The sequence below is a fragment of the Protomyctophum bolini genome, assembly GCF_963924005.1.
Source record: "Protomyctophum bolini genome assembly, chromosome: 5".
Lineage (NCBI taxonomy): Eukaryota > Metazoa > Chordata > Actinopteri > Myctophiformes > Myctophidae > Protomyctophum > Protomyctophum bolini.
Window position 1 is genome coordinate 26,379,504 of NC_137866.1, and position 25,238 is coordinate 26,404,741.

At 41.1% G+C, this 25,238-nt stretch overlaps 1 protein-coding gene across 1 annotated transcript in view; it reads left to right on the forward strand.

Annotated features, from left to right (window-relative positions):
• Positions 1-5,877: 5,877 nt before the first annotated feature.
• Positions 5,878-25,238, forward strand: part of LOC308315029 (voltage-dependent L-type calcium channel subunit alpha-1D-like) — a gene marked incomplete at its 3' end in the record, with an annotated part of 94,894 nt that continues 75,533 nt past the window's right edge. Inside the window, exons 1-2 of the mRNA XM_080762853.1 lie at positions 5,878-6,176; positions 7,536-7,641. The remainder of the gene's footprint in view (positions 6,177-7,535; positions 7,642-25,238) is intronic.

Genomic DNA, 25,238 nt, shown 5'->3' on the forward strand with positions numbered 1-25,238 from the left:
AAATCTAACTGCAGCTGTGCGGGTCCGTCCAACTGACCAATCAGCGTTGAGCGACTAACGTGATTATTTAGAGATGCCGCCACCTAGTGAGGGGGAGGTGCTTTATTATTGGTATGAGAAAACATAGTTTACATTGCCAATAATAAGACGCAACTACGCAAGTGCCAAGTGTCCAAATGAAAACAGTTGAATATGGGGAATACAGTTGGAGAGGGGTATATACAACTCTGTCAATAGAGCGTCGCAGTCCCTCCCCCTCTCAGAACGGACGAACGGCCCAGGAAGTAACTTACCATTCATTTCAGTCATAGCCAATTCAGTCCGTATTTATTTAAAGACCTTTTAAGGCTCGTACAAAGCCAACTCGAGTCGTGAGAAATCATGACAATAAACTAAATTTTTTGCACCGAATAAATAATCAGAAAGAATAAAAAAGGGGCAGGGTACAACACTGTGTACATACTTTTTGTCCAAAATGCTGAAACTACACTCCCATGAAGCATTGCGACTGACGTTCACTTCCTGGAAGGCTGGAATGAGAAATTGCCCGCGTTGTGCACTGGAGTCGTCAGTCGTGTAGTGTTTGTTCTTTGATTATAGTTTCTAGTCTACATTAAAAAGTTTATCTGTTCTTTTGTACCATAACATAAGTATGGTGCAGTGCTTTGTTCCCGACTGCAACCACCGGCCTGGTGTCAATATTTGCCGTTTCCACACTTTCCCGAAGAACAAGTCGGCGTTCACATTATGGACGAGACGTATACGATGATATCACAGCTTCAATGTTTGATACTTGATAACAAAAATAACAATCACAGCTTCAATGTAATGGATAGCATATGTTCTTACCTAATCATTACATTTTATATAAATCCAAAGGTACCTCATGATTTAAATAATGTATAATGTATTTTGTGTTACTCGACTACAATTAATTGAAAACCTTAGTTACCAGGCAGTTAGTTACTTTATAGATTTTGGTTATTATTACAAAATATACACTTATAGCCAATCTACAAGCTTACAACATGTCTCATTGTTTTGTGATAAATTGTATACATATAATAACTTGTGAAACATGACATTCTGCACAATGAGTACTACAAGTAACTTCTGATTACCTTGACTGTACTTAACAGAGTATTTCTACATTGCAATATTGATACTTTTACTTTTTTTACTAAAACAAATTGAGTACATGCACCACTGCATGGCCATTAAAATATTAATGTGTGTGTGTGTGTGTGTGTGTGTGTGTGGGTGTGTGGGGGTGTGTGTGTGTGTGTGTGTGTGTGTGTGTGTGACTGTGTGTGTGTGAGATCTCCTGCTGTACACTACTGTAATGTTGTTACTTCTGGCTGGTACTTGTGTTCTCCCCTGCTGTTTATTAATTCGTTAATTAATTTGTAATTCCCACTATAACATGAATTGTTTGAGTCAGTTTGATTTATGTAGACGTAGAGAGATAAACGTTAGTTACTAATTCTGAACTCACCATAACTTTGTATGTCTTGTTCTTCATACTGGCTCTTACAGAGCCAATAAGCTGGCCTTGTGAAAAAGAACATGCCAGGACATGGCCAGACTCATAGTGGTTTTCACCGCGGCGGACACTCTTTTCTTCATTTTTAAAATACCGTAACATATTCGATAAATAAATCATTGTACCTGCACATGTACCTGTAAACGGTATTAGAATACTAGTGTTCTAATATGGCGGGTCAACAGGGGGCAGTAACGATTTCCACGGAAACCGCAACCTCCACCAATCACAGACGTCGACATCACCGGATGTTTGGACTTTAGCATTCTGGGTAATGAAGTACTTCTCCGTGAGGTCGCTCATAAAGATCGTTTTTACTAAAACTAGAGTGATAGCATGCATGCTTGGGGTTTCTACAGGAGCATATAGAACCATTTTACAACCACGACCACAATGGTAAGTGTACATGGAATTGTTACGATATTATGGCTGATACGAGAATTCCCTATGGTCCAGGTGAATGGGATTTTTACTTCTGGGTCTGGCTCTGACGTCACTGCGGCGCTCTATAGGCATGGGTGGGTCAGGGGTCTCTCTCTACTCTCTCCCACGCTCACTAAACCGATTAACCGGCGATTACCACCTATTACATTGTAGGCTATAAGGCTAGATGCATAATGAATTCTCGTCCAATTCAAAGTCCCGCAGAGAGACCACCAACTAAGTGAAAAATAAATAAATAAAGTAAAATAATATATTAAATATAGCCCAACACAACACTATCATTAATATTATTATTATTTAAGCAGCCACTCCACACACACACACACACACGCACACACACACACACACACACACACACACACACACACACACACACACACACACGTGCACACAGGCTATACCGTGCCTATATGTCTCAGACGCGCTACAGTAGGCTGGCTATATAAGAATGACCATCTTTTATTGATTGACAGACACTGGACAGGGTCCGACAGGCACAGTGGGCACATCAGTGGCGTCTGTGTGAATCGCCAGTCTGGAAAGGCACCCGGATGTGGCAAAAAAAACGTTTGCCTCTTCTCTCAGGGATTGTGTGTGTGTGTGTGTGTGGGGGGGTAAAAAAACCACTTTATAACAATTTAGAATAAACTGACGATTGGATTTACGCGCAGACGTCGAGGTATTTCGGTATTTTTTTCGACGATGAGTTGGATTTAAAAACGGATTTTTCAATGTGGATTCGAGGATGCAAGAAGCAGATGAACAGTGTGAAGGTAAATCCACACTTGATGCGTGTGTGCCGCGCTGGGTAGAACAGTTGTCTCCACGGCGCTGCGCTCACAGAGGGAACTCAGCGACGCACTTTAGTTTGGCTTATTTTGATTCTATTATGAGTTTCATATCATGTCCGATAAATACAATTACCACGTCTATGTATTTTCACACTGTAGTGCACTGAACAGCTGCTGTGGACTATACTAGTAAATAATACGTATTCCATTTTAATTTCGGGTTGCTGCCTGCAGCTGTGATCAAACTATTAACCACAAATTATTTGTGGGTTGAAATCAGAAACGGCGGCCTGTGGATTTTTTTTGTTTGGATAAATACATGCTGGGATTTGCTAAATATGTAAATAAAGAAGGATGATGTTGAATTAGGTAGGCAATGGCATATGGAGTCACACGCACACACTAAAATAACTTCAAACTGATATTGGCGGTGTGTTCTCTCCAGTCTCCACTATAGTTTAATTGGATGTGGCTTCTGATTAAATAGTAGCCTTTAGTCTTATCTAAAGTTGAACTATTTCCAATAACATGTGGGGGGAATTGATTTACAAAAGCATGGAGAATTAAGGTAGATTCAACACAATAAATCTCAATCTCTTTAATATACACTCAATCACTCAAACTATATATGATGCTCACTGTGTGTGTGTGTGTGTGTGTGTGTGTGTGTGTCTCAATCTCTTTAATATACACTCACTCACTAACTCACTCACTCTGTCATCACTCAAACTATGATGCTGCTCACTGTGTGTGTGTGTGTGTGTGTGTGTGTGTGTGTGTGTGTGTGTCTCAATCTCTTTAATATACACTCACTCACTCTGTCATCACTCAAACTATGATGCTGCTCACTGTGTGTGTGTGTGGAGAGGGGGTCTTAGGCCTATGTATGCCACATCACAGAATACCCATCAATGTTGTGGCATTATATATTGATATTGTACTGATATGGTAGAGGAAGTATCAAGGGCACTGTCCTTCAAAACTCACTTTATGTTTGCATTGATTTACGAAATACCAAACGACTCGCCTCCTTACCAACTCGCCCCAGGCGTATTAATGCCGGCGGAAATGTGCGGCCTGGCATTCCTAAAGAAACCTAAGTAAATTATGCTTAAACGGTTAAACCTAACCTTAACCTCAGTAAAACTATGTGTAAACCTAACCCCATATCTAAACTTATAACCCCAGTAAAACTATGCGTAAACCTAACCCCATACCTAAATTTAACCCCAGTAAAACTATGCCTAACCTAACCCTATACCTAAACTTAACCTTATACCTACTTAACTTAAGTAAAACTATGCCTAACCCATAAACTTATTTCTAACGGGTTTGACTCCCGATCCCGACGCCCTTTACTGCATGTCACTCCCCCATCTCTCTCCCCCATTTCCTGTCAGCCTACTGTCTGTCCCTCTATAAAAAATCACACCCGTGTGAACTGAGTGGTGCAACTCCCCCCCCCCCCCCCTCCTCTCCTCTCCCCCCCCTCTTCTCTCTCTCTCTCTCTCTCATTAGCAGGCAACTGTGCAGCACTAATACTATCTCTCTCTCTCTGTTTCTGGCACAACAGCGCCCCTACTGGTACTCATAGTCATTGGCTCATTAACGTCACATAGGTGAACACATAGGTGAACACGGACATTGCTGTTCCTTGGAGTGGTTGCACCACTCAAAAATATAAATTAAAGGAGAAAAGAAAATGTCAGACCGAGCAGTCGGCGTGAGGTCCAGTGATGTAGACTCCGTGGGGGCGGCGGGGCTCCAGCCCCTATGAGGAATTAGACCTGAATATATATATTCGCCTCAGTTCGTCCCGTTTGTACCGCGCCTGGTCGCGCCGCACCCGTTCGCGCAATTCTCGTCTTTGCATTGATTTTGTATGTAATCGCGCCGCTCTAACCATCCAAGTCTGAACGCACACCTCTTTTGTCCTCACTGGCCTGGCCTGGGGGCGGGGGGTGGTGGGGGATGGGCCGCGTTGCTAATCTGGTGGTATTGTTTTCACCTGCCAGGTAGGGTATGCATACATACAGTACTGTAGTGTACTCTGCTTAGGCTACTTGTTCACAATTAAACCACCACCAGCAAGAACACCCTGGCAGCCAACAGCGTTGCCAGCCAGCCAACAGCGTTGCCAGCCTGCCGTTGAAACAGAACCTGCAGAGGCGGACAGAACTAGTGTCTGTCTACATGTCCTTTCAGGATTTCATGGTAGTTGTTCGTGACATAACACTGATCAGAAATTCACCAAAGCGACTAGCCTGGTTTAAGGATTACCAGATGACTCTGTGCAATCATGGAATTTAAACATGCTTTCCTGTTAAAATCTAAACACTGGGCTGTATTTTGCGTGTCTTAAGTACCAGGTCTTATTGCCTAACTTGAGTAAACTAAAGACCTGGAGGCGTGATCAATGCTCTTTGGCCAGTGGCCACTCAGAATAGCCAAATGGCATTGATCACGCCTCCAGGTCTTTAGTTTACTCAAGTTAGGGAATAAGACCTGGTACTTAAGACACGCAAAATACAGCCATGTGTGTTTAGAACCTAAAGCCGTAGGCTACCTGATACCTGATACTCTCTCTCTCTGCCCCCTTTTAAGCCACCCATCCCAATCCCCTCTAAATGGTACACTTCAGTTCACTCAAAACCAGTCTTCTCCTTTTACTACTTTATTACTTCTTACTCTGTTTCCCTCCATTCCTTTTTTTGTCTCTTATGTGTCTGTTACACGTCTCTCACACACACACACACACACACACACACACACACACACACACACACACACACACACACACACACACACACACACAGATAAATTAAAAGCTTTAGTTTAAAAATGTTTATATCCCTTGATAAACACAGTCCCCTCTCTTCCTCTTCAGGGGCACAGTATGCCAGAAACACCAGAGCCTCTCCCTCTGGTAACCCTTTACCGCTCTGCGCAGAAAGCTCCTACCACCAAGGCCAACCGCTCCACCTACCAGAGGCCTCCTCCACACAGCAGGCCCCTGCCAGCACAGGGAAGCCTGTGGGCTCTTTTCACGGCCTCCTTGGCCCCAACAACAACAACACCGTCCACAGTCATGACGGCGGCGTCGGAGGGTCAGGTGTCAGCCCGGTTCTCGCCTGGCACGCTGCCATCACTGCCGCACGCCAAGCCCGGGACGAGACCGTTGCCTCTGTCCCCCGCCGTGTAGGCTCGCAGCCGCCTGTGGGCGGCGGCGGCGGTGGTACTGCAGTGCCCGTGGGTTCCCTGTCACATAGGAAGAGGCAGCAGTATGCCAAGAGCAAAAAACAGGGAAGCTCTACCAGCAGCAGGCCACCCAGAGCTCTGTTCTGCTTCACCCTCAACAACCCCATACGCAGGGCCTGCATCAGCCTTGTGGAGTGGAAGTATCCTTTCAGGGGATGGGATGGTGGGTGGGTGGGGGAGAACAGATGAGTGAGTGATGGTTGGAAGCAGAGTTGATTTTGTCGACTAAAACTAAGACGAAGAATGTCCGACTACCATTTTCCACTGACTAAATGAAAACTAAATATATTGACAATTTCGTCAACAAATAAAAACTAGACTAAAGTGTTAGGAAGGGACTATAGTGGACAAGAGATCCAATATAAGTCAATTTACACTTGGTTGCATGCTGAAAATAGCAGATCTACAAAACAAAATGAAAGCCATTCAAGAGACTATGACTAAAATTAAAATAGAAATGTGCTGCCAAAAACAACACTTGAGTGAGTTGTGTGGGTGGGTGGACAAGCTCAATGGCGCAAGGATTGATAAAGGGATGTTGGATAGGTACATTCAATGAGATACTGAACGATTTAAGTTGATAAGTCAATAATAAAATGTAATGTAACTAGTGAAGTGAATGTCCACTGGGCTGGTATAATGGGGAGGAAAGAAAGCGGATGGATGGATGAGGATGACTGAGTTTCATTGTCTTAGTGTGCTGTACATTGTTTTCAATTAAGTTTATCATGTCTAGTTCTAATTATAAATCAACACTACACAGTTGTGCTACGGTGAACATGCTAAGCTACACTGATGTATGTTGGATAAAGAAAGTAAGGATGGTACTCTATGTAGTGTTTCTGGCCAGCTCATGCCCTCTGTTGTCTGGTTGGTAGCATCATCATGATTCATCATCCACTCTATTGGGTGTATGTACAAACAAAGTGCGCAAATGCGGTTGAACAAATGAAACAACTGTGGCGGTAATCTGTTTTGTCCATGGATGGTCTGTTGGAGCCATGGCAACTTGAAATGTCAAAATAGATCCACCACCATCAATTAAGTTGCCATGATCTTCACATAACCCTTTGTGAACCCGTGCACATGCTGTTTGTGTGGACTCCAGCTCCAACGTTTCCTGCAAAGATACAGGCCAGGGCTTAAGATGCACATAAACAATAATATAGAACCTTACCTACATAACAACACGCATTATTACATACAGTAATGAAGTGCACAAATTAAGTCAACAAATATTATTTAAACTGTTTATGTTGATAATTTTACCGGGTACTAAGAAATGTACGTTAGAAGAAATGTTACGTATCTGTAAACTGGAAGGTTCCGGGTCCTCCTGTCTCCTGTGTCAATGTGTCCTTGAGCTAGACAACTGCTCCTTATGAGCATGTTGGTGCCTTGCGTGCATGGTTGTCTCTGTGAATTGGCAAATGTAATGCACATTGTAAAATGCTTTGGATAAAGGTGCTAAAGAAATTGACCTTAACTTTCCTCTCCAGACCATTTGATATCTTTATACTGCTGTCGATATTTGCCAACTGTGTGGCCTTAGCTATCTACATCCCTTTCCCAGGTGATGACTCCAACTTGACAAACCAGGAACTGGTAAGTACTACTGGAATGTATTCAATAATAATATACAAGTATATTATGCTCGGTCACCCAGGGATTTGCTGGCGAAGGTTGTGAAAAATGCTGGCCTCTGCTGTACTGTGTTGGTTTAATTGTTACAGGATTTCATTATGATGCTCATCATAAGTTTCAAAATATTAGAGAGATTTGCAGGGATATGCTGTTCGTTAATAGTTATACACACTGGGCCTCTGCTGTACTGTGTTGGTTTAATTGTTACAGGATTTCATTATGATGCTCATCATAAGTTTCAAAATATTAGAGAGATTTGCAGGGTTATGCTGTTAGTTAACACTGGGATTTACTGGTGGAATTCCTGGAATATGCTGATCTCTCTACCGTATCATGAAATATATCATGGCTCATTTACTTTGTGGAGATATACAGAGATGAATATGGGATTTTCATAAATTGTTTGTGCTGCATTGTCCTGCTGGTTCACAGTGCTAAACTTTTCTATCTAATCTAGTCTTAGCGGACGCTCGCTCGCTGTCTATTTCACTCGGTCGCCGTCTTTCAGTCAGAATACTTCCTAGCATAACACCACGCCGCACGGACCGCCTCACGGAACCTAGCGCTGCATAGCCCTGTCCTCCACCCTCAATCTGCCCCACATTACACACGCCAAACAATCTAACATTCATCTTAATTTAATTAATTAATAAAAAATGCATGTTGGGCCGGACACAGATTAATACTGGGACACACTTTTCCACGCAACAGACCCACACAGGGAAAACAACTCTGATACTACAGCTGCTCTTGCGTCAGTCGACATAACTTCTTCTTTGGGGAAGCAATGCGGGGGTTGCGTGGCACAGGCACCTGAAAGCCAGCTCTGACAGTTGGACGGGGGCATGTTAACGTGAAGTCGTGAACACACACGCTGTTTCGAGACCACACTGTCCATCACCTCCTTTGCCGTGCCATACACATGGGCTACATGCACTGAAAGTGTACTTGCACAAGAAATGTTTAATTAGCCTACTTTTGTGCCCAACCCAACTTCCCAAACCCATCTGTAAACAATTCCCCCCGTATCAGTAATGTGATCTATTACATCGCATTACCCACACTGAATCATTTCTGTTCATATATTCATATATTCAGAACGGGTAAGGACTAGTAACTTATAACTAGGATATCGTTGATTATTACTGAACTGCTCTACAATACAATGTTACAGTGAGTACAGTACAGTATATGTGATTGTGAACTAAGGCAATATGCAGAGATATGCTCAGTTAGCCGGATATTTATTAGAGGTTGGCACCATGTTGTCAAAGTGGTATTGTTTTGAGGCTGCCTTGCAGCAGCAAAATGCGAAATATTGTAATGCTTGAATCTACTGTATATAGCGCCTTTCATGAACTCCAATATGCTTTACACAAAACAAAATAACAAACAACTAGTTACCATATTCCTGAGAGAATAAGTGTCTTTTCAAGGCGGCCTTAAATGAGTCCAGAGTCCATAATCTCCATTGGGAGAGAGTTCCACAGAATAGGGGCTGCCACACGGGTGGAGGAGATCCAAGTCTGTGCACAGCAGGTGCTGTGAAAGAGTTATCAGCCAAGGTGCCTGGACCGCTGAGCCACGGCCCAGGCCTGAGAGGTGACTTCTGACTCGGCCCCTTAATCAGGGTTGGCAACTGATGGGAATATTTCCACCATTATACTTGAAAGGACTGTATTAGAATAAAGACTATGATAAATAAGGAAAAGCTTCGATAGCAGAGAGCTTGAGCTCCGGAAACACCGGAACTGTATAAATACTTTTGGAAGTAATCTAATTACAATAAATACTCTTCACTGGAATAGAAGCAGAAGGCTGGTAACTTTACAGAAATGGTTATAAAAACCGTAGTATTACAGAGTTAACCAAAATACCTTAGAATGAATTTGACAGACACAAGGAAGACAATTTCAGACAAGCAGAGCTAGGAGGGGGTTCAATCAGATATATTCATATTCACCATTGTATCGGGAGAGAAGAAGGCATGTAATCCGGACAGCGTTTCCACAAGGATCTCTGACCATGTCCAAATTGAACATGGTTAATATAGCATACCGTAATCAATACACCGGAAAATGTGTTGAACAACAAGGTCAATAAACATATTTGTTTACAAATGGACAGATAATGCAAGACGTCACGAATATTGCATACAGGAACTATCTCACGGGGCAGAGATAGTCCGGACATGCAATATCAGTTAGTGGAACCGGGGGACAGGGCATAACGTCATTGAGTGCAGTTTGCAGTCTGTTAGAGCGAATACTAACTTCAAGGGCAAAAACACAGAGGCTGGGTGTTATGGCAAATGGAAACAAAACAATTCTTATCTACCAACGCTAGCTAGCAGAGCAGTTTTACTATCTAAACTCTGGCGGGGCCAGAACCATACTATTTTACAGTCAGTGGGACAGTGTGACATCAAATGTCAGTCACAGGGCAATACATAATCCATAATTTGGCAAGACCATAGGAGACACCGGGTCATAAGATTAAAAGGGCAAAGGACTCATGACCATCACCCACAAAACCACAGAAAATACCTAACAAGATCCATCGCATTTGTGGGCGAAGGGTCATGTGACCTTTGACAATATCATATCCTCAGGGGGAAAACTTACTTTTTACTATGAATCAAAATGGAACAGAATGGCAAAACCTGGAACGAAACAGGAACAATGAAAAATAAAAAACACCATGATTTCAACTTTACTAGGCATAATCCTTAATTAGATGGTACTGTGGGAGAGAGAGAGAATGGCTTTTCTCTCTTGATGAGGACGATGTCTTCGGGGTTCGCAACGATACCCAGCAACCGGTGCAGCCTCCAGGCCATATGACAACAATGTTCGTTAGAGCAGTTCTTCTGGCTCGCAATCAGCTCGTGGTCGGAGCTGACTCTGCGAGAGTTCTTTGGACAGTCAACCAGCTCGTGGTCAGAGCGGACTCTGCTTTAGTTCTTCTTCTGGCTCGTGGTCGGAGCCGCTTCTTCGCCCCTCCCCCCCCTGACAGGCGTCAGCCATCAACCTAGTTTATCAATGTTCTCAGAACGTCCACAGATACACTCGATCTCTGCAGCAAACGGGAGAAAACTGGCCGGGATGCCCTATCATAGTTCTTGGAGTGGGGGAACGGGGTATTCTGATGGTGATGCGCTCCTGCGCGATGTCGCAACAATGTCTTTGGTAGTCCCTTAGTACCATATAAAGGTCAATTATAAAATCAAGTGGATTCCGGGGAGATTAATGCCTAGTTCAATCAAATCATGATGATAAAAACCAAAATAATAAAATGGAGAAGGAGATGTTCCTATATTAAACAATTTAAGGTCAAAGGGGTGGTTCTGGGATAATAGGTTATGTTTATGGGGAAAATAAAGGTTAACTGTTTACAGGGAGGGATATTCCAATTCAGGGGAAATATGAATCAAATATGAAATTTTAAATAATCAAAATATGATGAGGTGGGATAATGAATCATAATGGAATGAAATTTAGATTGTCCAAATATCGATTGTCCAAAAATGGGATAATTCAGTTTACACAATTTATGTAATGGGCTTTCAGATCTTATTATGAAATAGAATGGAATGGCTAAAAATCTTTTTATTAAAAGTAATACAAAAAGTCAATTAAGTCAAATGTCACCTGTCTACCCGTCAGGATAAGCGAGCAATCAGTCAATGTCCGGTAACTATCAGTTTCCTGCTGTCAATGCTGAGGGAATAGTTGGTCATATCTGTCTACTGGTAGTAGAGGAACATGGTCTATGTTTGTCAGTCAAAATAAAATCAGTACATATTAAATCAAATCAAATCAAAATTACCTAATATTTATTTAATTGTGGGGAGAATGGAATATTTCAACTAATATTTTATTCAATAGAGGGGAGAAGGGATGATTAATCTAATATTATTCTACTATTAGGTAGAGAGAGGTAAATATTAGGGGAACATGGCTTGGGAAGCAGAAATTAGCAAACAGAAAAGAAAAACATTTAATAAACCACATACAACAAATGTCTGGTGAAACGTGAGTGGAATAACTTTGTTCCATATGGAAATCTATGGGCAACTGATTAGGGCAGACTGTTCTGGGGGTTGGGCCTAACCATAGTGAATTCAGACGGTTCTGAATTGGTTCGGGATCAAGTGGCAAACCTTGAAGGAATGTCGACGTCCACAACCACAAATGAAGACCAGTCAGACCAGCAGAGCAATCTCCCTCGTATTTTGTGGAAGTCGAAATTCCGTGGTTTGTCCCTTGACCACGACCACGCACAGAGATCCGTATCTAAAGATAAAACATAAAAACAAAGAACAAACTGGTGAATGAAATGAAACAATAATTCTGACAACCCATTATCAAACTGGTTCATACACCTGCGCATGTACACTGGGCAGGTGAAAGGCAGAAAGAGAAAGGTATCTTAAAAATAAATATTATTTATTTCTCCTGAGCGCTCTTCCCATCGCATTTGTACATTACTAAGATGGAGGGAGGGCGTAGGGAGATCGACGAAGGAGAAATAAGAACAATGAAATAATAAACAAACTGGGTCTTATCAAAATAATAAATACTTAAATACTTATATACATATTTATATTTCTCCTACGCGTTCCTCAAACATGCTTTTTTATGGAGGGAGGGTATTTTAGAGAAACAGATGTTCCCCCAATCTACGCATATCACAGTTTATAGCACATTGCAGAACTACCAAGGAGAATAATACCATATCCTGAGAGAAAGAGAGATCGAAAGTATGTGTATATCAGATTCAACTTCAACAGACATGTGGACGACTGATAATGAACACATGGTACAAGACAGTTAGAGAGAGATGTTTTTTTATAGTACACAAAGAGAGAAGGATCGAGAGAGACTATATCGACGGTAGACTCCCCTTATCGGGAAGATCTATTTTACCCAGCAACAGTGAGTCTGTCCTTCCCCTTCAAGTCTTGTGGGTTCAAAAAAGTTACTCTTCTACTTTTCTTTAGGTCTAGGGAGAAAGTATGTATATTTCTCCAATCTTACTGCTGACCGTTTGAATCCGAACGACACATGTTTTGCCTTAAATTATGTCTTCCAAATGTCACACTAATCAACTGAGAAACTAGTTGTGACTTCTGAGCGTTAAGACCGCATTTAACACAGAATAACTGATGTAATTGGTACCCTAATCAACTGAGAAATTAGAGAGAGAACTGTATTTACTGATATTGCTTTCAGAATAAACTGAGATATTCTGAAACTTAGATCTTACTGATGTAATTGGCACCTTAATCAACTGAGAAATTAATGGTGCGTTGTATTGAATAAGACAATACTGGGCTTAGTAAACAATACTGGTATGGCTTTCAAAATAAACTGAGATATAGTGAAAGATGGATGTGAAGAAACTGAGATATTCACCCCACGAGTAATGCCGTACTTTTCTGCGTGCACATCGGCTTAGCTACTTGCCGCTAATCAACTGAGAGACTAGTCGCACAGTCACAGAAATTGCCAAAAGAGAGAAAAGTGAGAACCACAGAGAAAATGAAAACCGGTTTATCTGTGACATCGAGTAGCGCTACAGGAAGTCAACAGTCCACCAGCTCGCGAAATGGAAGTATTGGTACTTAAAACAGGATATGGTTTTTCTTCTCCTTTTTTATTTTATTTTACATAAAATAATAGAATAATAATATTTATATTTGTACTTCTCGTAACCGTTCTTCAACCGTGCGCATATCACCTTTATATGGAGGGAGGATACATATGAAGAGACACATGTATGCATATACACAGTTTATAGGGAGGGAGAGCACATCTCCGAACGACCAAGGATAAGAGAGTAAAGTACAAAAAAAAATAGAATAATAATCACTATTATAATAGGGAACTTGTTTTAACTAATTGAGTGAGATATCAAGACTAACTGTGACATCTGCTTTTTTTTGTTCTAGGTGATAAGTTGGTGTTAGTACTATGGACTATAGCACCTGAATTGTCAACATAAAGAAAAATAAATAAATTCAAAATTCAAATTCCAAATGAAATTAAAATTAAAATGAAAATTAAAAAATTAAGATAAAATTCAAAATTCAAATTCAAAATTCAACTTAAAAATTAAAATTGAAAAAATTAAAATTAAAATTAAAATTAATTTAAATAAATAAATTAATAATACTGGGAAGTTAACCTAACTTAAAAATGAAATATTAAATGTTATTTAGTTGTATTTTGGTAGAATGGAGGCTATACTTGAGAAATGGTGGAATCGGAGTCTGACAGTAATTGTCGTCACGATCCTATATTTCTTAATAATGTAATATTAAATGTAGAAATTAGTGGAGAGTTGTAACCAAATGTAAAGTGAAATGTTCCTCACTCACGCACACGCACACATGCAAACACAGAGAGAGAGAGAGACCCAAAACAGGCCCATACAGACACAAACATACATGAAGGAGATGGAGGGGCTCTCTGTTGAAATAGGATAAAGTGAAATTTGTACTAAGGCCATTAAAAATGTATGAAATGCAGTAAAAACTGTATAAATACCAAAATTTAAATTTGCGTTTAGGCTCCCTGACTATCATTTGGAAATATGAAAAATGTACTCTTTGGCTCCATGACCAAAAGTCAGGATATTAGATTGGCTTTACCTAAAACACTTCTAAAGTTATGAAACAAGATGGCGTTGCACACAGTCACGAAGGAAAGCTCGTATGAGCCAGGCTCACAGACAGAGTGAGATGATTCCTCTCACACACACACACACACACACACACACACACTACCGGGAGTGAAATGGGAGATTCGTAAATCAAAACATACAGCAGGGGTGGATTCACACACACACACGTGCACACACACGCACGCACACTAAGACTGTATCTGGGATACATAACAAAGTAAGCACGCACGCACATGCACACACAAACATTAGGGACATTCAAAAATGGAGAAATGTTTTGAACTGTATTCTAAAAAGTTTATCTGGGAAAGAAATATAACGTCTCAGCGTCAATGATATCGGGATGAGAGAAATAATTTGAACCTAATTATTACAGGATGAAAGTATTGAATGGTCAACGGTCGTATGATAAGTTAAAAATCCCTGTTGGTGTTCAGTAGGGAAAGCTCGTATGAGACAGGACCAGACATAGACGAACAGGAGCAGGACAGAGAGTGAGAGGGAAAACTCATATGAGACAAGGCCGCGTAGCGTGTACACGCTCACACAGAGGAGAGGAGACAGAGTCTCTCCCACTCAAATACCACTGATAAGAAGAGCCCCCTCTAAAATAGAGAGTGTCTTAGACCAAGTGAAAGTGAATAGCAGAGAAAAAGGCAAAATGTATCTTTAAAAATGGGAATTAAATAGTCAAATCTAATAATGGCATCATTAATCTTATATTGTTTTGGGATGTTAAAAATTGAATGAATTAATTAGTGCTAAGCACTGGGAAAAGCGTGTGAATGAACGCCAGTCAGTTTATGGACCGTTATAAGGTAGAAAATTCACCCTTGCTTCGCTCGCTCCGTGTCGACTCAGAGTAGAAAGCAAGAATAAATAAAATAATACATATATACATTTCCCGCACACAATGAAGCGATCGTTCTAAACCGAGTGCTGGAAAGTCTATATATGTAGTTATGGTCCACAAACTGACAATTCTAAAAACAATTTATGACATGAGACAGAAAGAACTCTAAATAATTCCGCTACTTTGTCTGAAGTTGATAAACAACTAAAAATGAATGCCTCGCTGCTCAAGGTGTTATCAGGGGAAGAATTATAATGACAGTATAATCTATTTAAGCTAAAGGTAGACAGAGAAAGACATCAAGCATTGATTTACTTAACTTGTATAGAAACCGGAGCAGACAATCATTGTCCGTAGGAAGAAGGACCCAACAGCAGAGAGACAGCCGGGGTTGTTGCAGGTTTGGGTCTGTGGAGGATCGTCCGACCATGGACAAGCCGAGCTTGTCAAGCCCCATGGGTCGATCGCTCGTCCACAGATCCGTGGAGAGGTCCATGAAGTGTTCACTACTGTAGAGCCGTGAGCCGTTCATGGACCCCAAAATAAAAAATCGCTTGTCCGTCGAAATCTGATGACATACCATTCCGATACAATGGCGAACACTGATCAAAAGGAAACCCCATGCTCAAAAAAAATTGCTTGTCTGATCTCTTCCTTGTGTGTGTCAAGTGAATTTGAGGGAGTTTTAGGGAGTGAATCTACAGGACTGAGTTTTGTTTTCTTTTTCAGAGCAGCTAATATAAGGGAACTGATTCTTTGCCTTTAGGAGGAGTATAAGCTTAATCAAATAAATTAGGCTTTATACTCGTTAAAGGACGGCAAGATTGGACCAAATTTGATGGGAATATTTCCACCATTATACTTGAAAGGACTGTATTAGAATAAAGACTATGATAAATAAGGAAAAGCTTCGATAGCAGAGAGCTTGAGCTCCGGAAACACCGGAACTGTATAAATACTTTTGGAAGTAATCTAATTACAATAAATACTCTTCACTGGAATAGAAGCAGAAGGCTGGTAACTTTACAGAAATGGTTATAAAAACCTTTTGAACTATAATGAGTAAAAGTCAGAGTATTACAGAGTTAACCAAAATACCTTAGAATGAATTTGACAGACACAAGGAAGACAATTTCAGACAAGCAGAGCTAGGAGGGGGTTCAATCAGATATATTCATATTCACCATTGTATCGGGAGAGAAGAAGGCATGTAATCCGGACAGCGTTTCCACAAGGATCTCTGACCATGTCCAAATTGAACATGGTTAATATAGCATACCGTAATCAATACACCGGAAAATGTGTTGAACAACAAGGTCAATAAACATATTTGTTTACAAATGGACAGATAATGCAAGACGTCACGAATATTGCATACAGGAACTATCTCACGGGGCAGAGATAGTCCGGACATGCAATATCAGTTAGTGGAACCGGGGGACAGGGCATAACGTCATTGAGTGCAGTTTGCAGTCTGTTAGAGCGAATACTAACTTCAAGGGCAAAAACACAGAGGCTGGGTGTTATGGCAAATGGAAACAAAACAATTCTTATCTACCAACGCTAGCTAGCAGAGCAGTTTTACTATCTAAACTCTGGCGGGGCCAGAACCATACTATTTTACAGTCAGTGGGACAGTGTGACATCAAATGTCAGTCACAGGGCAATACATAATCCATAAATTGGCAAGACCATAGGAGACACCGGGTCATAAGATTAAAAGGGCAAAGGACTCATGACCATCACCCACAAAACCACAGAAAATACCTAACAGCAACCCTCCTGGATCCTGCAGGGGTCTCCTTGATTTTGACCACGTCTTAAGCCAGGAGTAGTTCACCCCTAACCCTAACCCATGAAGATTTGAATGTCACATTCCTAAGCCAATAATTTGATGGCCGGTGGAGTCTCTCTCAGGAATGTGACAAAAGCAAAACAATCTCCATGAATTCAAGGCTTCATGGGGTGAGTAATTGATAGAAAATAATAGGGTGAACTTTAATATAAGAATATCAGTCAGAACATTGGTGATCTAGGACTCTCCAAAATCTGCAAAAATCTGTCATCGGTTGGGTTCTAAAACGCTGCTGTTGTAAAGATGCTATATTATGTCATCAATATAGAGTCTAGACACAACACTTTTCCTCAATGAGGATTGGCTGGATGTGTGTGTTGCGTCAGGGGGTTTTCCCCACAATATTTGGGGATGTCTCGGGTTTCGCAGTTCTGTTGACAGACCCACACAAACATGTACAGCATGGTGTCAACCTTCTGTGTGTCATCAGAGCATTCTGTACAAATAATTGATGAGGTGAGGAGAGACGAAGGCATCTAGTCAGTGTTCATTTAGTCTAATACTATGACAAGAAATGTTCGTCGACTACCATTATTCACAGACGAAAACTAAATGGAAGCTAAATGAAAACTAAGCTATGATGACCAAAACTAAGACTAAAATGTTTGCAAGGGACTAGTGGACAACAGATCCAGTATAAGTAAGTCATTTTACACTTGTTTGCATGCTGAAAATAGCCAATCTACAAGTTTGTAGATTGGCTATTTTCAGCAAGTGTAAAATCAGTCATTACGACGTCGGCTAAAATCTTATGATATTTAGTCGACTAAAACTAGACTAACTCACATTCCAGGTGAAAATATGACTAAAACTAAATGAAGTTTCATTCCAAAGACTATGACTAAACTAAAAGAGAAATTTGCTGCTAAAACAACACTGCATCTAGTAGGGAACGCCACTTTGTTTTGGTGCTAATACACCTGTTTGCAACCACAACCAGATACATGACAAACTGCACAACTAGAGTGTAGGATATTAATGGTGAAGACAGTGATCCAGATAGTCAGTGGAGATATGTAAGAACATGTAAAAAAGCGTACTCAATTACATGTGGTCAATCTGAGCTGATGAGTCTTAGTGTGTGTGTGTGTGTGTGTGTGTGTGTGTGTGTGTGTGTGTGTGTGTGTGTGTGTGTGTGTGTGTGTGTGCGCGTGCGTGCGTGCGTGCGTGCGTGCGTGCGTGCGTGCGTGCGTGCGAGCGAGCGAGCGAGCGAGCGAGCGAGCGAGCGTGACGTGACGTGCATGCTGGATGCTAGACCAAATGGGACAGATGTTGGAACCCTGATTACTAAATGATGGCTTCCTTCTCCATAACCACTTAGACCCTATGTACTTAGTTGTAGCTCACAGTGTGTCACTGTGAGCTTGTAGATATGCCATGTTTGCCAAAACGTTCACCTATTGTTACTGAATGTTTGCCCGCGAATGTTGGTCACCTATTATGACATGTCCAGAAATGTTCTTGTTCTTCTTACAAACTGCCATCCTCAATATATCACATTATTGATTTTGAAATACAGTATTAAGTAAAAAAAAAAGAGTTCCCAACAACTGGTATAGTACCACTGGTGGTACTTGAGCCCCCCTGTGGTGGTACTCAGAGGAGTCTCCTACAAAAGTGAAATGAAACATTTATATTACTACAGGTAGTTCTTCTGACCAACCAACCTAAAATAGGCCTATCCAGTCGTCCTGAAATGAGCATGACAGCACACCTGGCTGTTTTAAATATTGTGTTGTACTTTAGCTATTAAAAAATAGCAGATCTACAAGCTCGTGAGCTTGTAGGTCTGCTATTTCTGAAAAATTGTGAAAATGTGGCACAAATCTTCTTTCAGAGCAAACGTTTTTAACTCAAATATTTGCTTCTGGGGGATCCTAGGAACAACATATGTTCAAATGGGGGTCCGCTGTCAAATACATATAATTCTGGGGGTCCTTGACATGAAATAGTTTGAGAATCACTGACATGTGGTTTTTCAGAAAACTGTCAGGATTTAGAAGACATTTGTAGAATCGTCCTCTGGTCTAAATGGGCAGAAATAGCAGCAGCATTATTGGCTTAGGAATGGAACAAAAAGGGCAGGTATAAGCTCCTGTATTTTAACATCAGTTATTATGGTGGTACTTGGAGAGCCAAATATTTTCTGAGGTGGTACTTCAGTATAAAAAGGTTGGGAAGTTTGGGAACCAATGCTCTAGCAGACATGTCTGTCTGTGTTTCTCTTTGTTTCTGTGGCTGAATTAACCTAAATCCATCTGTCTGGCTTCAGCTTTGTTTTTGTAGAAGTGCAGTGGAAATGTTCTTTTGGTGAAGGTTTAATCCTATGAGTGTATGCTTTTAGCCATGTCCCCCCACCTGACCTCAGCACACACATATAATGTACTGTGAGCCCCTTCGTTTTCTCTCTCTGAAGATGATGAGAATGATGAGAGAGGGAGACTAATGCTTGATTTATACTTGGTTGCACCTAATCTACAGATCTACAGGCTCACAATGCGTGATGCTACAAGCTATTTTACCAGACTGTGTGTGTGTGTGTGATGATGCGTGTGTGTGCGAGCGTTCAAGGGTCAAGGTTGTACGTTATTGTTACATCTAGTGTACAGGTACATAAGAGTAAAACTTATTTATGTTTTGACTTCCTTACAGACAATGCAGCAGCATAGATAGCATAACATACAAAACCACAGCAAGCACAGCAAACAAGAATAAAGAGTGCAAGAAAGAGCAATCAGTGTAAAAATCAGACCCGTCTGAAGTGATTGGTGCTGCACTGTACTGTACCAGTGTTGATTTCGTTGACTAAAACCAAGGCGAAAAATGTTCGTCGACTACCTTTTTTCACTGACGAAAACTAAATGGAAACTAAATGAAAACTAAGATATGATGACTAAAACCAAGACTAAATATACTGACGATTTCTTCAACAGATAAAAACTAGACTAAAATTTCAGGAAGGGACTATAGTGGACAAGAGATCCAGTATAAGTCATTTTACACTTGGTTGCATGCTGAAAATAGACGATCTAGCTTGTAAAAAAAAACAGTCATTATGACGGCATCAAGGCCCGCCAAAATTCATTTTGTTTGACTAAATCAACTATAGATTTACAAAGTAAAATCAGACATTTAGTTGACTAAAACTAGACTAACACTAAAACATTCCAGGTGACAAAAATGTGACTAAAACTAAATTTAAACTATTCAAGAGACTACAACTAAAATCTAAATTCCCCCACCCAGGTGGACTGGGACACAGTTCCATGTTTCACCCATACACTAATTGCCAATCATCGACGGGTTCATTTTATTATGGGTTTTTTAATGGGTAAAATAGTGCTTTTCTGCGCGCATAACATGTCTCCAAATGGCCATCCCTGCTTTGGACATGGGCAAAAAGCACTATAGTCTACTAAGGGCAGACATGTGTAAAATAATGTATTCCAAACTCCCAGTAGCATTCGGAATAAAGTGTTTACATGGTAAATATATCCTGACTCAAACGGTATATAAACGGTATATGTTAGTTAGTTAGTTTCATTTATTGTCCAAGTGTGGAAATTTGTCTTTGGTCTCATCAACAGTAAAAAACAAACAGCAAATACATTTACGATTTACACAATAATTTTTCCATGGCAAAAAAGTGCAGGACAACAGTGGCAAATACATTGACAAACAACATTTCTAGCGAGACATGGTATCATTTAGTGCCTTAATGGCATTTGGGATGAAGGAAATTTTAAAAATGTTAGCTTTTGGTACTTTGTACCGTCTACCAGAGGGAAGTACTTCGAACTCCCTGCAGAGTGGATGAGAGGGGTCATTTGCTATCTTGACAGCTTTTTTCCGAAGTACTTCCTTGTAGATCTCTTCCCAATGATTTTTGAGGCTAGGTTCACTATTCGCTGCAGCTTGCTTCTTCCTTTTACATTAAGATTGCCATACCTTATGGCACGGTGGCACAGTTGGTAGTGCTGTCGCCTCACAGCTAGAAGGTCCTGGGTTCGATTCCCGCTCGGGGCACTGTGGGTGCTGGCGGCGTGTTTCCTCCTCCGCATCATCAGTGCCCATACCCGAAGGCGGGGTTGGCGAAAGGGCCTTTCTGTGTGGAGTTTGCATGTTCTCCCCGTGTCCCCTAGGGTAGGTACCCTCACAAAAACATGCAGTAATACTGGTCTCTAAACTGCCTCCCCCTGGCCAGCCGGGGCGCCTGATGGAGGGGAAAGGAACTGGTTGGAATAACGTGTTCCTTCCACGCGCTACGTCCAACCAGGGAAACTCCCCCCTGTCAGGTGTAAAGGAGCAACTTGGACACTCAGGCATGAAGGGAGCATGAGTTAAGTCCGTTGCTCTCCCCAGGTTGGCGGAGGGTGTGTAGAGCCCAGGATCACAGTAGATGATTGGCACAGAGGTGAAAAATGGGTTACAAAATCGTGGGATAAAATATATATATAAAAAAAAAAAAAAGATTGCCATACCAGCTACTACCGTAGCTGGGAGTCACGAAGCATCACTCTACTACTCGATGTTGCTGGAGAAAGTTAGCACTACTAGTAGTGCTCTGAAAATGGTATGGGAAAAAGACATGCAAACTACTTTTACAGAAAAAGAATGGGTCAACATACTAGGTAATTCAAAGCACATGTCACGCAATATTCGCACTAGGCTATTTCAGTTTAAAATCTTTAATAGAATATATTCGACCCCTTCTAAATTACATAGAGCAAAGTTCAAAAATGATCCAGGATGCTGGAAGTGCCCGAACGAAGGTTCGTTGACCCATGTCTTATGGAAGTGCCCCAGGGTACAAGATTTTTTGGACACAAATACATGATTTAATTGAGAGAATCATTGGTCAAGATATCCCTCTTGATATCCGTTTATTTATACTAGGGGATCCTTCTATTCTTAAAGATATAACTCCTTCCACATACGTGGAATGGATCCAAACAGCCATAATGCTGGGCAGGAGGCTGCTAGTCCAACTATGGAAATCAGCCCACGTACCATCAATCACAGAATGGCATAACTTACTAAACAGTACAGCGTCATATGAAAGGGTATCATTCTCTATGAAAAATAGGATAGATCAGTCCCAACAGAAGTGGGACAGATTCCTTCTGTGTGATAGCACTATGTAATGACAGACTATACTGCCCCCCCGCCCCCCACCCCCCCCGGCCCACAGTAGATCTTTGCCTGCTCACATTATGCCTTTATCGAGAATAACACAGCCTCCCTCCCCTTCCTTCCCTCCTAGTTGTGTAGTTTTTCTTCTTATTTTTCTTTGTTTGTTTGCTCTGTATTGTTGTTACTGTTGACTGGTATTGTGGGTGTTGTGTGGTCTGAAAAATAAAATCCAATAAAATACTAATCACAAAAAAAAAAGATTGCCATACCACATTGCCATGTTAAAAGTCAAGATTCCCTCTATCTGTTTCCATGATATGCTTGCTCACTCTAAAGGAGTTGAGCTTGCGTAGTAGGTGGTTTAAAAATCTGGTCAGTATTTTCACTGAAATTGAGTTTGCTGTCAATATATGTGCCTAAGTATTTCAAATTGTCTACTACCTCCACTATTTGTCCACTAATTGTAATGGACTGCACAGGTTCCTTTTCATATACCACCCCTCCAGACCGGAATCAGATATTATATTCCAATTGAGGTGTTTGCATGAGCATTTTTATTCTGATGACTGGAATTAATCCATTCATTCTGAATGAATTTCTACATATAAACGGGGCCAGTGTAATCTAGTCAGTAGCCTACAATGCTCATATGCTGACTGTTGGCCTAAATGGGTCAAGATGGATCCTCCAAGAGCTCAGAGGCTCCTGATTTTACTTCCAAGACAAACGAAGCTTCATGGTCAATGGAGTTTTAAATGACTTGGTGGGATTTTAGGATTATTCAGCATTAGTCATCAGAGGCTGGCATGGAATGGCCAGTGAGTAAAACACACACACACACACACACACACACACACACACACACACACACACACACACACATACACACATACACACATACACACACACGCCCGCACACGCACACACATGGCTTGGCTTGTTATGTTGCCAGCCAGTGACCCTGTTTGTTAGCAGAGTGCATTTAGCCTAAAGGAAAAAATAAACTACCCAGTTTGTATTGGCTTTATTTTGTGTCTATATAGACCTTCATGTTGCAGTAGTCAATCGATGGTCCGTAGTGGTCCACATACTGCAGACAGACATGTTCAATGCAACAGTGTTGTAATTAATAAGCACTGGGACAGCTGGTTCACATATTGCAGAAGCCAGAAGGTCAGTGTGATCTGACACATGAAGAGTTTCAACGCAATGTTCCTAAACAAGCCTTGCAGGAAACGGCAAATGTGAAGTAAAATTATAAATAATGTATAGGCATATGGAAGCACTGCAGTGTGCATGCAGTATGTTTGTGTATTCTATGATTTACTTCTGCAGTTTTTTTTCTTCTTTTATAGATGCGTGTGTGTGTGTGTGTGTGTGTGTGTGTGTGTGTGTGTGTGTGTGTGTGTGTGTGTGTGTGCGTGTGCATCTGTGCGCGTATGTGCATGCGTGTGTGTGCGAGCACATGAGGATGCATGCATGTTTTGACTTAGAACAAGGATTTGTTGCTTTTGTATTGTATTAACCTTTTTCTTTCCGTTATTGTGTTCATATCAGATTCAGTTCACAGTGGTCTATTTATTATCGTTGCATCTTGTATCAACACATTTAATCTTAAAAAATATATATATATATATTCATACATTAATATAACCTATTTTATACTTTGTCATATGACACTGCCATGCAAAAATAGTCAATCTGCAAGCTCACACGACATGATGTACCGAAATGAGTTTGTAGATCAGCCATTTTCACTATCTCTGACATTATGTGAAACATGTATGTATTATAGGGATGTCAGGTTGAAAGTGGTTTAAGTATGTCTGTGTGTTTAATAGACACATAGATGCCCAGTGGGAACGCAAGCCCCGTGGCTATGAAATACGGTCCGTTGTATATCCGTACAGATGTGCTTGTGTGTATCCCAGTTGTCCCTCCCTAGACCAAGTCTAGGGAGGCGGAAGTCGCCTGTGACAGGGACCAGAGTGTGTGTGTGTGTGTGTGTGTGTGTGTGTGTGTGTGTGTGTGTGTGTGTGTGTGTGTGTGTGTGTGTGCATGTGTGTGTGCGCGCGGGCAGGGGCAGGTTGAGGGATTAAGCTAGGCAGCAGATTAGCAGCAGTTAATGAAGGGGACGTTGTACACAGAGAGAGGGAGAGATGAGTGGAGGGATCTAAGGCCGTGAGCTTACAAATGGGAGGAGCTTCGGAGAAGCACACTTGTCATGTTATTCTCTGCCGTTCTCTCCCTCACTTCTCTTTCTTCCCTGCATATCAGGCTGTGTTACTGATCTATACTTGACACATGATGGTCTCACATGCTCAAAATGGCTAAATCCAAAAGATCTCAACACGATGCTATGTGAAATTTTGCGGGCTTGGAATCAGCTATTTTCATGCAATGTCATTTGTTTTGCACAGTTTAGTTTATTCGAGATTTCAGGGTATACACAATTTTTATCAAATAATGATGTACTTACAATATATTTGACACACCCCTACACCCATACACATACCAAAAGAAAATAATATGCCTCCTACATATGAATGTCATATACCGGCATTTATACAAAACGGGTACAAAGCGGGCTACTCCTGAAAGCCAATCATAGCCAATCAGGATGGATTATGAGAAATCAAACAAACCCGTATTGATCACATGACTGGAGAGCATGTGTACCGATTTGCGTGAAATTTGGATAAAATTAGTAATATTAGAAAATGTGTTTACTGTTTTATATGTCGGCCTCCTGGTGAAAAATTCCAGGTAAAGGTTTTTCCTTGGCCTCTAGGGAGTGTGCGTACAAGGTTTTACACAGATCCGTGCAGTTAGAGGTAAAAACACTAATTGGCCAGTTATAGCGCCACCATGAGGCTGAGTTGAAAATGTTCAAGTGGCATTTCTTCCTCGGCCTAGTGGCAATTGTGCGTGCACAATTTCACACGATGTGTTCATGATTTGCGGCATTTTGTTTGAAACCGTGTACTCCTGCGAGTCTGAACAATCTGAAAGATTTCGTTGAATGGCGTC